General features: G+C 55.2%; 1 protein-coding gene across 5 annotated transcripts in view; it reads right to left on the bottom strand.

Annotated features, from left to right (window-relative positions):
- FAM168A (family with sequence similarity 168 member A) overlaps positions 1-12,680 on the bottom strand; it is a 118,115-nt gene that overhangs the window by 35,880 nt on the left and 69,555 nt on the right. The gene's annotated exons all lie outside the window — the stretch shown is intronic.

Genomic DNA, 12,680 nt, shown 5'->3' with positions numbered 1-12,680 from the left:
TGTGGAGCTGAGAGGGCTGGGACCAGCTCAGTGATGATCTGAGAGGGCTGGGACCAGCTCAGTGTGGAGCTGAGAAGGCTGGGACCAGCTCAGTGTGGAGCTGAGAGGGCTGGGACCAGCTCAGTGATGATCTGAGAGGGCTGGGACCAGCTCAGTGTGGAGCTGAGAAGGCTGGGACCAGCTCAGTGTGGAGCTGAGAGGGCTGGGACCAGCTCAGTGTGGAGCTGAGAGGGCTGGGACCAGCTCAGTGATGATCTGAGAAGGCTGGGACCAGCTCAGTGTGGAGCTGAGAGGGCTGGGACCAGCTCAGTGTGGAGCTGAGAGGGCTGGGACCAGTTCAGTGTGGAGCTGAGAGTTGTGCTCTGCCAAGAGAGGAGATGTGGTCATGATGAAGAGGCCACAGACACTTTTGCAGCAGAAGGCACTCAGTCTGTCCTAGAAATGACTGAGAGGAGGAATTCCTGCTCCTTGTGCTCTCCTGGGTTGGGGTTTTCACATCTGGAAGGCAAGGTTTGGGGACAAACCTCCTGGGAAAAACCTGGAGAGCTTTAGCCAGGGCCACAGCAGGGCCAGATGGGCTTAGGCTGCTGCCAGATGGACCTGCAGGGAAACCACCTGGGCCACCCTGCGTGGCCCATTAGGCAAGGAAGCTTTTTTTTCCTAGGGATGATTTAAGCTTTGGTTACTGCAAGAGCTGGAAGGCAAAGGAGGGCAGAAGGAGCTGGTGGACAGTGGCTGGCGGCGAGGCTGGCAGTGTGCCACCCCAGCTGGCAGCAGAGGCTCCTGAACTGCCCTCTGCTTGCTCCACACCACTGCCTCTTGCTCTTTCAGACCACACTACAGTGCTGAATGGAGTCACAGAAACAGAGAGAGGGTTGGAAGGGATCTCTAAGACCACCCAGTCCAAGCATCAAGCCAACAGCCCCATAACCTCCCCACCACCCTCCTTCTCCTCACCCCTGTATGCTCCTGCAGGCAGCTGAAGATCTCCCCAGCCAAGGACAGGAGGATTCCTGCTCCATCCTTCCCTCTCCTCACCCCTGTATGCTCCTGCAGGCAGCTGAAGATCTCCCCAGCCAAGCAGAGAAGAATTCCTGCTCCATCCTTCCCTCTCCTCACCCCTGTATGCTCCTGCAGGCAGCTGAAGATCTCCCCAGCCAAGCAGAGAAGGATTCCTGCTCCATTCTTCCCTCTCCTCACCCCTGTATGCTCCTACAGGCAGCTGAAGATCTCCCCAGCCAAGCAGAGAAGGATTCCTGCTCCATTCTTCCCTCTCCTCACCCCTGTATGCTCCTGCAGGCAGCTGAAGATCTCCCCAGCCAAGCAGAGAAGGATTCCTGCTCCATTCTTCCCTCTCCTCACCCCTGTATGCTCCTGCAGGCAGCTGAAGATCTCAGCTCAGGACCTCAGCTGGGCTGACCACAGAATCATACAATTGTTTGGCTTGGAAGAGACCTCCAAGATCACCCAGCCCAAGCCTCAACCCAACCCCACCATGGCCTCAAACCATGGCCCCAGGTGACATCCACACAGGTTCCTTGAGCACCTGCAGGCATGGGGACTGCAGCACCTCCCTGGGCAGCCTCTGCCCATCCCTCACCACTCCTGCAGCAAAGGGATTTTCCTCCTCTCCAACCTAACCCTCCCCTGGCACAGTTCCAGGCCAGTTCCTCTCCTATCACCTGAGACTAGGGAGAAGAGCCCAACCCCAACCTCACTTGCCCTTGGTCTTGTTGACCTTCCTGAGCCTGGCTTGTGCCCACCTCTGCAGCCTGCCCAGGTCCCTCTGGCTGCCATCCCTGCCCCCCAGCCTGGCTGCTGCAGCACACAGCTTGGTGTGGGCAGCAAAGCTGCTGAGGCTGCACTCAGTGCCTCTGCCCATGGCACCCCCAGAGATGCTGAACCAGCCTGGTGCCAGGACTGAGCTTCATTCCTGTGCCATTCTCCTCCCCCAGCCCCACAGGATAAGAACTACATTACCACTTTCAACGACCCATTCCTGGTCTTCTCTGAGTTTTTTACTCCTCCCTTTGTAGATATTTTGGGGTTTGGGGTACTTTTTTCCCCACTTTCCATCACAGAACCTGGAGTTTTGGCTCAGAATTGAACACAACAACAAACAGGGGTCAGGCACACAGAGAACCACAGAATCAAGCAGGCTGGAAGAGACCTCCAGGAGAGAGTCACAGAATCAAGCAGGCTGGAAGAGACCTCCAGGAGAGAGTCACAGAATCAACCAGGCTGGAAGAGACCTCCAGGAGAGAGTCACAGAATCAACCAGGCTGGAAGAGACCTCCAGGAGAGAATCACAGAACCAACCAGGCTGGAAGAGACCTCCAGGAGAGAGTCACAGAACCAATCAGGCTGGAAGAGACCTCCAGGAGCATCCAGTTCAAGATGATCTGCATGCAGAGAGCAGAACCCAAGAGCTGAGGCCAGAGAAGCAAATGCAAACATCCAAAATGACACAAGAGAAGATAGGAAAAGGAACAAAAGTCCCAAACAAAGCTGCAGGAGAGGGAAAAAAAAGTCCTCTACAGCCTTGCAAGGGCCTGCTGGAAGTCTTGGGCTGACCTGGGAGGGCTCTGCCTTTAGTGCCTTACTTGTGTGAGGCTCATTAAAGGCTTGGAGCACAAAAGCATCAAACACTTCAAGTCCAAGTTGGTCTCCATGGGAATAGAGGACACACTAAAAATAACTGGAGCCAGGTTTTTCATCTTGCAGGGGATGATTGTCATGGCAATGCAGGAGAGTTGTAACCTGTTGCCATGAGAACCAAAGTTTTATCTTAGTGGGAAAAGCATTTGGGCTTCCACTTCATCTTTATTCATCACAGGTCCAAAGAGCTGCCCCAGGAGAAGGACACTTTGGTGCCCTGAAGGATTCAGAGAGCTGGGGAGAAGCTGGGGAAGGGCCAATGTTGGTTTAAGGGGAATTAAAAAGCTCAGAGGCAAAGCAAAGGGAAGAGAACTCAGATATGGACTCAGAAAATGGAATTAAAGAAGCATCAGGGCTTGGGAAAGCTCCCTGAGAGCATCCAGTCCTGAGAGCATCCAGTCCTGAGAGCATCCAGTCCTGAGAGCATCCAGTCCTGAGAGCATCCAGCCCAAGCCTCAACCCAGCCCCACCATGGCCATCAAACCATGGCCCCAGGTGACATCCCCACAGCCTTCTTCAACACCCCCAGCCATGGGGACTGCAGCACCTCCCTGGGCAGCCTCTGCCAGTGCCTCACCACTCCTGCAGCAAAGGGATTGTTCCTCCTCTCCACTCTAACCCTGCCCTGGCACAATTCCAGGCCAGTTCCTCTCCTTCTGTCACCTGAGACCAGGGAGAAGAGCTCAACCCCAGCTCACTGCAGCCTGCTCTCTCTGTAGGTTTCCCAACAGCACCAAGCTGTGTGGTGCCCTGGGCTCACTTGAGGGCAGGGCTGGCAGCCAGGAGGATCTGGGCAGGCTGGAGAAGTGGGGCAGGGACAGCTGCAGCAGGGTCAACAAGTCCAAGTGCAAGAGCCTGCAGCTGGGGCACACCAAGCCCAGGCACAAATCCAGCATGGGGGCAGGAAGGGCTGAGAGAGATGCTGAGCCTAGGGGGTGCTGAGCAGCTGCCCAGGAGCCAGCAGTGCCCTCCTGCAGCCCAGCAGGCAGCTGTGTGCTGGCTGCAGCCAGAGCAGGGGGGGCAGCAGGGCAGCAGAGGGGATCCTGCCCCTGGGCTCTGCTCTGCTCACTCCTCACCTCCAGGGCTGCCTCCAGGGCTGCTGGCCCCAGCAGCAGGAGGGCACAGAGCTGCTGCAGGCAGCACAGAGGAGGCCACAAGGAGCAGCCCAGGGCTGGGGCAGCTCTGCTGTGAGCACAGGCTGAGGGAGCTGGGGGGGTGCAGCCTGCAGAAGAGAAGGCTCCAGGGGCAGCTCAGAGCTGCTGCCAGGAGCTGAAGGCATCCTGCAGGAAGGCTGCAGAGGGACTTTGGCTAAGGCTGTCCAGGGACAGGCCAAGGGGGAATGGTTGGGAGCTGAGGCAGAGCAGGCTCAGAGTGGAGCTGAGGCAGAAGTGGCTGAGGAGGAGGCTGCTGAGCCTCTGGCACAGGCTGCCCAGGGAGGCTGTGGCTGCCTCCTCTGTGGGGGTGCTGCAGGCCAGGCTGGATGAGGCCTGGAGCAGCTGAGCCTGGCTGAGAGGTGTCCCTGGGCATGGTGTGGAGGGTGCAGGAGAGGAGCTCTGAGCTCCCTTCCACCCTGAGCCCTTCTGTGATACCTTTCTGAATGGAACAGCTCAATGTTAAGCTGCTAAAATCAAACCTTTCCCTCTTTGCCTCCATTCACTGCTCCCTTCTGCTTTTGCATCCCCTGGGAATGCCTCCAGAATTGACACCTTGTGCCTAGAGCTGGATGCTCTCCTCTGAAACACATCAGGTTTCTAATGAGGAGAGACAGCAACATCATTTTGGAGTCTAAGTGGATGGCAACAAATCAAGCATGAAGTGGAAGCCACCTTTGGTTGCCTCCTAAAGAGAATTTCTTCCTCCTGATTTATGGAGGTCTTCACCTGTCAGCACTCCAGGGTCTCATTCCTCCTCCTCCAGTCCTCACAATCCAATAAGCACTGACCACAGCTCCAGGCACAGAATCATTCAGGTGGGAAAAGCCCCTCCAGGTCAGCAGGTCCAACCATTAACCCTCCTCTCCCAAGCTCACCAATAAAAGTCATCTCAGGCCTCATCTTTCAAGCCTGAGTTTGTTCTTCTTCCTCTGACAGGATTCCAGGAGGTTTTGCTTAGGAAGATAAAGGAAGGAGATGTGGATCCAAGGGGAAAAGGCTGCTGGGATGACAGCACTCGAGAAGGGACCTGCTGAGGACCAGCCTGGGAGTGCTCAGCATAGCACAGACAGGGACCTGCTGGAGCAGGGCCAGAAGAGGCCACAGAGGTGACAGAAGGGCTGGAAGGGCTCTGCTGGGAGGTCAGGCTGGGAGAGTTGGAACTGTGCAGCCTGGAGAAGAGGAGGCTCCAGGGAGAGCTTCTGGTGACCTTGCAGGGCTTGAAGGGGCTGAGAGGAAAAGCTGGGGACAGAGTTTTGAGCAGGACCTGTTGGGACAGGACAAGGGGAGATGGTTTGGAACCAAGAGGGGAGTCTGAGATCAGACAGCACCACAGAATCAGAGGACTGTCAGGGCTGGAAGGGACCTCAAGGAGCAGCCAGCTCCAACCCCCCTGCCATGCCCAGGGACACCTCACACCAGAGCAGGCTGCTCACAGCCACATCCAGCCTGGCCTTAGACAGCTCCAGGGATGAGGCTGCCAACACCTCCCTGGGCAACCTGTGCCAGGCTCTCAGCACCCTCATGCTGAACAACTTCTTCCTGACATCCAATCTGAATCTCCTCACTTCTACTTTTGTTCCATCTCCCCCACTCCTATCACTCCCTGACAGCCTCAAAAGTCCCTCCCCAGCTGTCCTGTAGCCCCCTCAGACACTGCAAGGCCACAGTGAGGTCTCCTCAGAGCCTTCTCCTCTCCAGCCTGCACAGCCCCAACTCTCTCAGCCTGTCCCCACAGCAGAGCAGCTCCAGCCCTCTGCTCATCCTCATGGCCTTCTCTGGGCATGTTCCAGCATCCATAATTTGGGAATGGGAGTAGCTTAACCTCATCATCCTGGTCAAAGATTGGTGTAATGGCCAACCTGAGCTGCAGAACCTCCTCACTTGTGAGCCCTGCAAGCCCCCATACCACTTGCCTCAGCTTTGAAATGCTTTAGGTGGAGGGTGGTGAGACCCTGGCCGAGGCTGCCCAGGGAGCTGGCAGCATCCCCATCCCTGCAGCCATTCCAGGTCAGCTTGTTTGGCTCCCTGAGTTGTAGATGTCCCTGCTGACTGCAGAGGGATTGGTCTGGATGAGCTTGGAAGGACCCTTCCAACCCAAGCCAGTCTATGATCATCCTCACCCCACACACTGCTACAGCACCACCAGCTCCTCTCCACCAGCCTGACCTTGTTCTCTGCCACTAAAGCTTAAGGACCTCCTCCTCCTCCTCCTCCTCCTCTCTTCTCTCACAGGCTTTATTCAAAGAGTAAGGTGTGGGATTGGAAGCATATTGTGGTCAAGCTCAAACCAAGGTCTTGGGTTGGAAGCTCATCAGGGGCAAGCTTAAACTAAGGTCTTGGGTTGGAAACTCATCAGGGTCAAGCTTAAACCAAGGTCTTGGGTTGGAAGCACATCAGGGGCAAGCTTAAACTAAGGTCTTGGGTTGGAAACTCATCAGGGTCAAGCTTAAACCAAGGTCTTGGGTTGGAAGCACATCAGGTTCAAGCTTAAACTAAGGTCTTGGGTTGGAAGCTCATCAGGTTCAAGCTTAAACTAAGGTCTTGGGTTGGAAGCACATCAGGTTCAAGCTTAAACTAAGGTCTTGGGTTGGAAGCTCATCAGGTTCAAGCTTAAACTAAGGTCTTGGGTTGGAAGCACATCAGGGGCAAGCTTAAACTAAGGTCTTGGGTTGGAAGCACATCAGGTTCAAGCTTAAACTAAGGTCTTGGGTTGGAAGCTCATCAGGGGCAAGCTTAAACTAAGGTCTTGGGTTGGAAGCTCATTGTGGGCAAGCTTAAACTAAGGTCTTAGGTTGGAAACTCATCAGGGGCAAGCTTAAACTAAGGTCTTGGGTTGGAAGCTCATTGTGGGCAAGCTTAAACTAAGGTCTTGGGTTGGAAGCTCATTATGGGCAAGCTTAAACTAAGGTCTTAGGTTGGAAACTCATCAGGGTCAAGCTTAAACCAAGGTCTTGGGTTGGAAGCACATCAGGGGCAAGCTTAAACTAAGGTCTTGGGTTGGAAGCTCATTGTGGTCAGGCTTAAATTAAGGTGTGGGGGTGAAAGCACAGTAGTAAAATAGACTGGATGTAGAAAATGAATATAGGCAGAGAACAGAAAGGCAGAGGAAGGAAATAAAACCACAAATAAAACTACATAAAATAGAAATAGAAGCAGAAGCAGAAATAGAGAGAGATGATATAGATGTGAACACAGATGTAGATCCAGGTCTAAATCTATATCTAGACCTAGATACAGATAAAGATGATCTAGAGGATCTTTGGAGATCCCTTCCAAACCAAATGATTCTCTGATTCATGACCAACAGCAAAGCTTCTTTCTCCCCTGAGTGAAGGATTTCAGGTTCTGGGTCAATACTCCACAGAAGCAATCAACACACAAGGAAATTCCTCACCCAGCCTCTAAGTGCTTGCTCAGGCCAAGCCCAGGCACAAACCCAGGCTGGGGGCAGGAATGAAGAGAGAGGCTTGGGGGTGCTGGGTGCTGAGCAGCTGCCCAGGAGCCAGCAGTGCCCTCCTGCAGCCCAGCAGGCAGCTGTGTGCTGGCTGCAGCCAGAGCAGGGGGGGCAGCAGGGCAGCAGAGGGGATCCTGCCCCTGGGCTCTGCTCTGCTCACTCCTCACCTCCAGGGCTGCCTCCAGGGCTGCTGGCCCCAGCAGCAGGAGGGCACAGAGCTGCTGCAGGCAGCACAGAGGAGGCCACAAGGAGCAGCCCAGGGCTGGGGCAGCTCTGCTGTGAGCACAGGCTGAGGGAGCTGGGGGGGTGCAGGCTGCAGGAGAGAAGGCTCCAGGGGCACCTCAGAGCTGCTGCCAGGAGCTGAAGGCATCCTGCAGGAAGGCTGCAGAGGGACTTTGGCTAAGGCTGTCCAGGGACAGGCCAAGGGGGAAGGGTTGGGAGCTGAGGCAGAGCAGGCTCAGAGTGGAGCTGAGGCAGAAGTTGCTGAGCAGGAGGCTGCTGAGCCTCTGGCACAGGCTGCCCAGGGAGGCTGTGGCTGTCTCCTCTGTGGGGGTGCTGCAGGCCAGGCTGGCTGAGGCCTGGAGCAGCTGAGTCTGGCTGAGAGGTGTCCCTGGGCATGGTGTGGAGGAGAGGAGCTCTGAGCTGCCTTCCAGACTGAAGAGTTCAGCAGTTCTAAGAAATGAAGGAGTCTTCCTCTCCTCAAACCACCTCTCCAGCACCCTCCCTTCTTTCCACCTCTGCTTTTCTCCACCCCACACAGATTTCCTCCATCCCTTTTCAGCCCTAACCATTTAAGCTTTTTAGTTCTCTTCCACTGGAGGGAAAAGCCAAAATCAATACTGCAGCCACAACTGGCAGAGCACAAAGCAGGTCCATGTAGGGGATTAAAAGGCACAGAGGCAGGAAAGCAGCAGTTCTGTAAAGCTAAAGAGGGCAGATTTAGAGCAGATAGAGAACAGAAATCCTTCATGGTGAGATCCTGGAAGAGGTTGCCCACTGAGAATGTGGATGCCACATCCCTGGGAGCATTCCAGGTCAGGCTGGATGGGGCCTCAAGAAACCTGCTCTACAGAATCACAGAGTTGCCTGGATTGGAAATGGCCTCCAAGATCATCCAGCCCAAGCCTCAACCCAACCCCACCATGGCCATCAAACCATGGCCCCAGGTGACATCCACACAGCCTTCTTCACCACCCCCAGCCATGGGGACTGCAGCACCTCCCTGGGCAGCCTCTGCCAGTGCCTCACCACTCCTGCAGCAAAGGGATTGTTCCTCCTCTCCACTCTAACCCTGCCCTGGCACAATTCCAGGCCAGTTCCTCTCCTCCTGTCACCTGAGACTAGGCAGAAGAGACCAACCCCAGCTCACTGCAACCTCCTCTCGAGCAGCTGCAGAGAGCAATGAGGTCTGCCCTCAGCCTCCTCTTCTCCAGCCTCACCCCCCCCCAGCTCCCTCAGCTGCTCCTCCCCAGCCCTGTTCTCCAGACCCTTTCCCAGCTTTCTTGCTCTTCTCTGGACCTGCTCCAACCCTTCAACATCCTTCTAGGAGTGAGGAGCCCAAAACTGAAGGCAGGATTTGAGCTGTGCCCTCCCCAGTGCCCAGCCCAGGGGCACAATCCCTGCCCTGCTGCTGCAGCCCACACCACTGCTGCCCCAGCCCAGGCTGCTGCTGCCCTCCTTGCCCACCTGCTGCCACCCAGCACCCCCAGCTCTTTTTCTGCTGGGCACTTCCCAACCATCCTGCCCCAAGCCTGCAGCCTCCATGGAGTTGTTGCAAGCCAGGAGCAGGACCCAGCACTTGGCCTGGTTGAACCTCACACAAGTGACCTCAGCCCACAGCTCCAGCCTGGCCAGAGCCCTTTGCAACATCAACATCTCCCCCAACTTGGTGTCACCTGCAAACTGCCTGAGGCTGCCCTCAACTCCCTCATCCAAACCATTGATTAGGACCCCAAAGGGAACTGGGCTCAGCACTGAGGAAGACCACAACAATTCCATGACTCCCTAAGCTGTTTGGGAATCTTCCTGCAGAGATATTCTCCCTTTCAACACAAAACCAGCAAGAGCCCACACAAGTCAGAGCTCATTTTGCTCCCAGCCAAGTCTGCTTTTTGCTGTCTTGCTCTGTACACATCAATTAATAAACATGAAGAAGAGCCAGAGGGGGGGAAAAGTCTTCCCTGTACCCACTTCATACATCTTTAATCAGCCTGAAATCAACTCAACGCCCTGAACAGGCTTCAAACCCCTGTTTTACACAAGCAGGAGGCTTTGGCTCCACTAATTAAACCCAGACAGGGCAGTTCCCAATCAATGGGAGGTGTAGACATGAATGCAGAGTGGAGAAGGAGGACTGGGAGCAGCCCCAACCCTGCCTGCTTTGGCATCGAAGCCTTTTGGCTCCTCAGCCTCTGTGCTGCCCAGAAATGTGCTGAGGGAGGGCAAAAGGAAAGGGGAGGGGAGAGGGAAATCAGCTTTAGCTGAGCAGCAGGCACAGAGTCAGGGAGGATGGAAAGGACCCCTGAGATGATCAAGTCCAGCCTATGACCTAAGACCACCACATCAGCTAAGCCATGCCAGCAAGTGCCACAGGCAAGCTTCTCTTACAGACCTTCAGGGAAGTGGCCTCCAGCACCTCCCTGGGCAGCCTGTGCCAAGTGTTCTGCCACCCTCCCAGAAGTGCTGAGGCTGGAAGTGTCCTTTAGCATCAGTCATCAACCTAAGACCTCCATGGCCCTTAAAACTTGTCTCCAAGTGCCATGGCCACAGGTTTCTTCCATGCCCCCAGGGATGGGGACTCCAGCACCTCCCTGGGCAGCCCATGCCAGTGCAGTCTGGTTGACTGGACAGGGCTGGGTGCTAGGTTGGACTGGATGATCCTGAAGGTCTCCTCCAACCTGCTTGATCAATTCTATGATTCCAATCACCCTTTCATGAGGAAGTGCTTCCTAATACCCAACCTGAGTAAGCCCTGAAAGAACTCTGAGTCAGAAAGCATTGGGTTGGGAGGGACCTTTGAAGGTCTTCTTGTCCAACCCCCCTGTGGTAAGCAGGGACATTCCCAACCACACCAGCTTGCTTCAAGCCTGACCCTGAATGCTCCCAGGGAAGTGGCCACCAGCACGTCCCTGGGCAGCCTGTGCCAAGTGTTCTGCCACCCTCATAGAAGTGCTGAGGTTGGAAGACTAAAGCATGCAGGGTGGTGTGGAAGGTGGCAGAGAACAGCTCCACCACATGGATGCCATGGGGGAGCTCTGAGCACATGCCAGCAAGAATCAAAAGAAGCAGAAACCACACCAAGCAAAGAGGGAGAGAAGCAGACTCTTGGCCTGAGCACTCTCTGGGGGGTGCTGGAAAGCACCAAAGTTGCTGCTCTCTCTTTTTAGTGCAGGAAAATGACTCTGCACTTAGGAGCTCTTTCTGTCACCCCAGCACTGCTGGAGTCTGCTGCAACCCCCTCAGAAGGGTGCTGCTTTTGAAGACATCCTCACTCCTTCTTTTACTTCCCCAAGCCTGGAGTGCTTTGAGTGTGAGACCAAAGCTCCCCTGAGCTCTGCTATCTCCCACAAAGCAGGAAACATGCATTGATGGGGGGAAAAAAGACCAAAAATGGGGTAAAAGAAATGCCTTTGAGGAACTTTCTGCTCTGTGGAGTAGCAGAGAGGTCTCCTGGCAGCACTGCAGACAGCCCTACTGATAGAGGGGTTGGAAGGGACCTCCAGAGATCAGCCAGGCCAAGCCCCTGCCAAAGCAGCATCCCCCAGGGCAGGTCACACAGGGATGCATCCAGGGGAGCTTGGAAAGCCTCCAGAGAAGGAGACTCCACAGCCTCTCTGGGCAGCCTGCTCCAGGCCTCTGCCACCCTCACACCAAACAACTTTTTCCTCCTCCTGCTCAGCTCAAACCTTCTCTCTTCCACTCTGCATCCACTGATCCTTGGCTTCTTGCTCTGCACCCCCCAAAAGAGCTTGGCCCCCTCCACTTTACACCCACCCCTCAGCTAGTGATGGACACTGAGCAGAGCTCCTCTCAGCCTTCTCTCCTGCAGCCTAAGCAGCCCCAGGGCTCTCAGGCTCTCTGCACAGGGGAGGTAGGTTGGAAGAGATCTCCAAGATCACCCAGCCCAAGCCTCAACCCAACCCCACCAAGGCCATCAAGCCATGGCCCCAAGTGCCATGGCCACAGGTTCCTTCTACACCCCCAGGCATGAGGACTGCAGCACCTCCCTGGGCAGCCTCTGCCCATCCCTCACCACTCCTGCAGCAAAGAAATGTTTCCTCCTCTCCAACCTAACCCTCCCCTGGACACAATTCCAGGCCATTTCTCTCCTATCCCCTGAGACTAGGGAGAAGAGCCCAACCCCAACCTGGCTCCAAGCTCCTTTCAGGGAGCTGCAGAGAGCAAAGAGGTCTTTCAGCCTCTTCTTCTCAAGCTCAACCCCCCCAGCTCCCTCAGCTGCTCCTCCCCAGCCCTGCTCTCCAGACCCTACCCCAGCTTTGTTGCCCTTCTCTGGACCTGCTCCAGCCCTTCAATGCCCTTCTTGGAGTGAGCAACCCAAACTTGACATCATCCACTCCAACCACACTGCCCTTCTCCAGCCATGCTCCTTGTGACCAGGAGCCCCAACCAGATGTCCATTTCCATCTGCTCTTGGCCACTCTCCTCCACCCAGCAACGTCCCCCACGAGGTTTAGAAGCCAAGGCACTCAAACTGGCACTCTGAACCCCATCTGAGGCTTACCAACTCATCACAGCCAACCCAACGTGAGGATGAAAACTGCCTCCCAAAGCTGATTTTGTAAGGGGCTTACAAGATGTGAAGGACTTAATCCATGGGCAAACCCCCCCACACACACACAGAGACCTCAGCTGAGCTTTCCCAAGCTGCCTTTCACTCTCAGCTCAATTCTTTAGCTCCCCATGAGTTACAGAATTAGGAGAAACATTTTCCAGGGCCTTTCTTTTTTGTGCTTTCTTCACTCCCAAAGGATCAAAGATTATTGGCGACATCTTTGAGCCCAAAAGATGAGCTTCAAACACACAGCAGCCTTGCTGGGATTGCCTCCAGCCAAAGCATCCCTCAAGAACCAACCCCCCCCCCCAAAAAAAATGAGCCAATAAAATGGAGTTTTGATCAGCACCTAGAAGGAAAACCACACATCAACATCCCCCCCCAAAGCACAGCCTCTCCCCTCTGCCACCTTCACTTGTACAGCAGCAGCACTCCACCACACTGCCTGCTTCAGCTGCAGAACCAAACCCCACCAGCTCCAGCAGTGTCCTGCGTGGTTCATACCTCCCCAGGAAGCCTCTTTTGAGCCTTTGGAGTTTGCCTCCTAAGAACTGAGCTCCATTTCCTCTCACTGACCTCACAGCAGTGCCCTTGCTGAAGAGCTGTCTCCCAGCGAGCCACA

Source organism: Pogoniulus pusillus, chromosome 6 (assembly GCF_015220805.1).
Source record: "Pogoniulus pusillus isolate bPogPus1 chromosome 6, bPogPus1.pri, whole genome shotgun sequence".
Taxonomy (NCBI): domain Eukaryota; kingdom Metazoa; phylum Chordata; class Aves; order Piciformes; family Lybiidae; genus Pogoniulus; species Pogoniulus pusillus.
The sequence above is the reverse complement of the archived record's forward strand: the minus strand, read 5'-3'. Positions and strand labels throughout refer to the sequence as shown.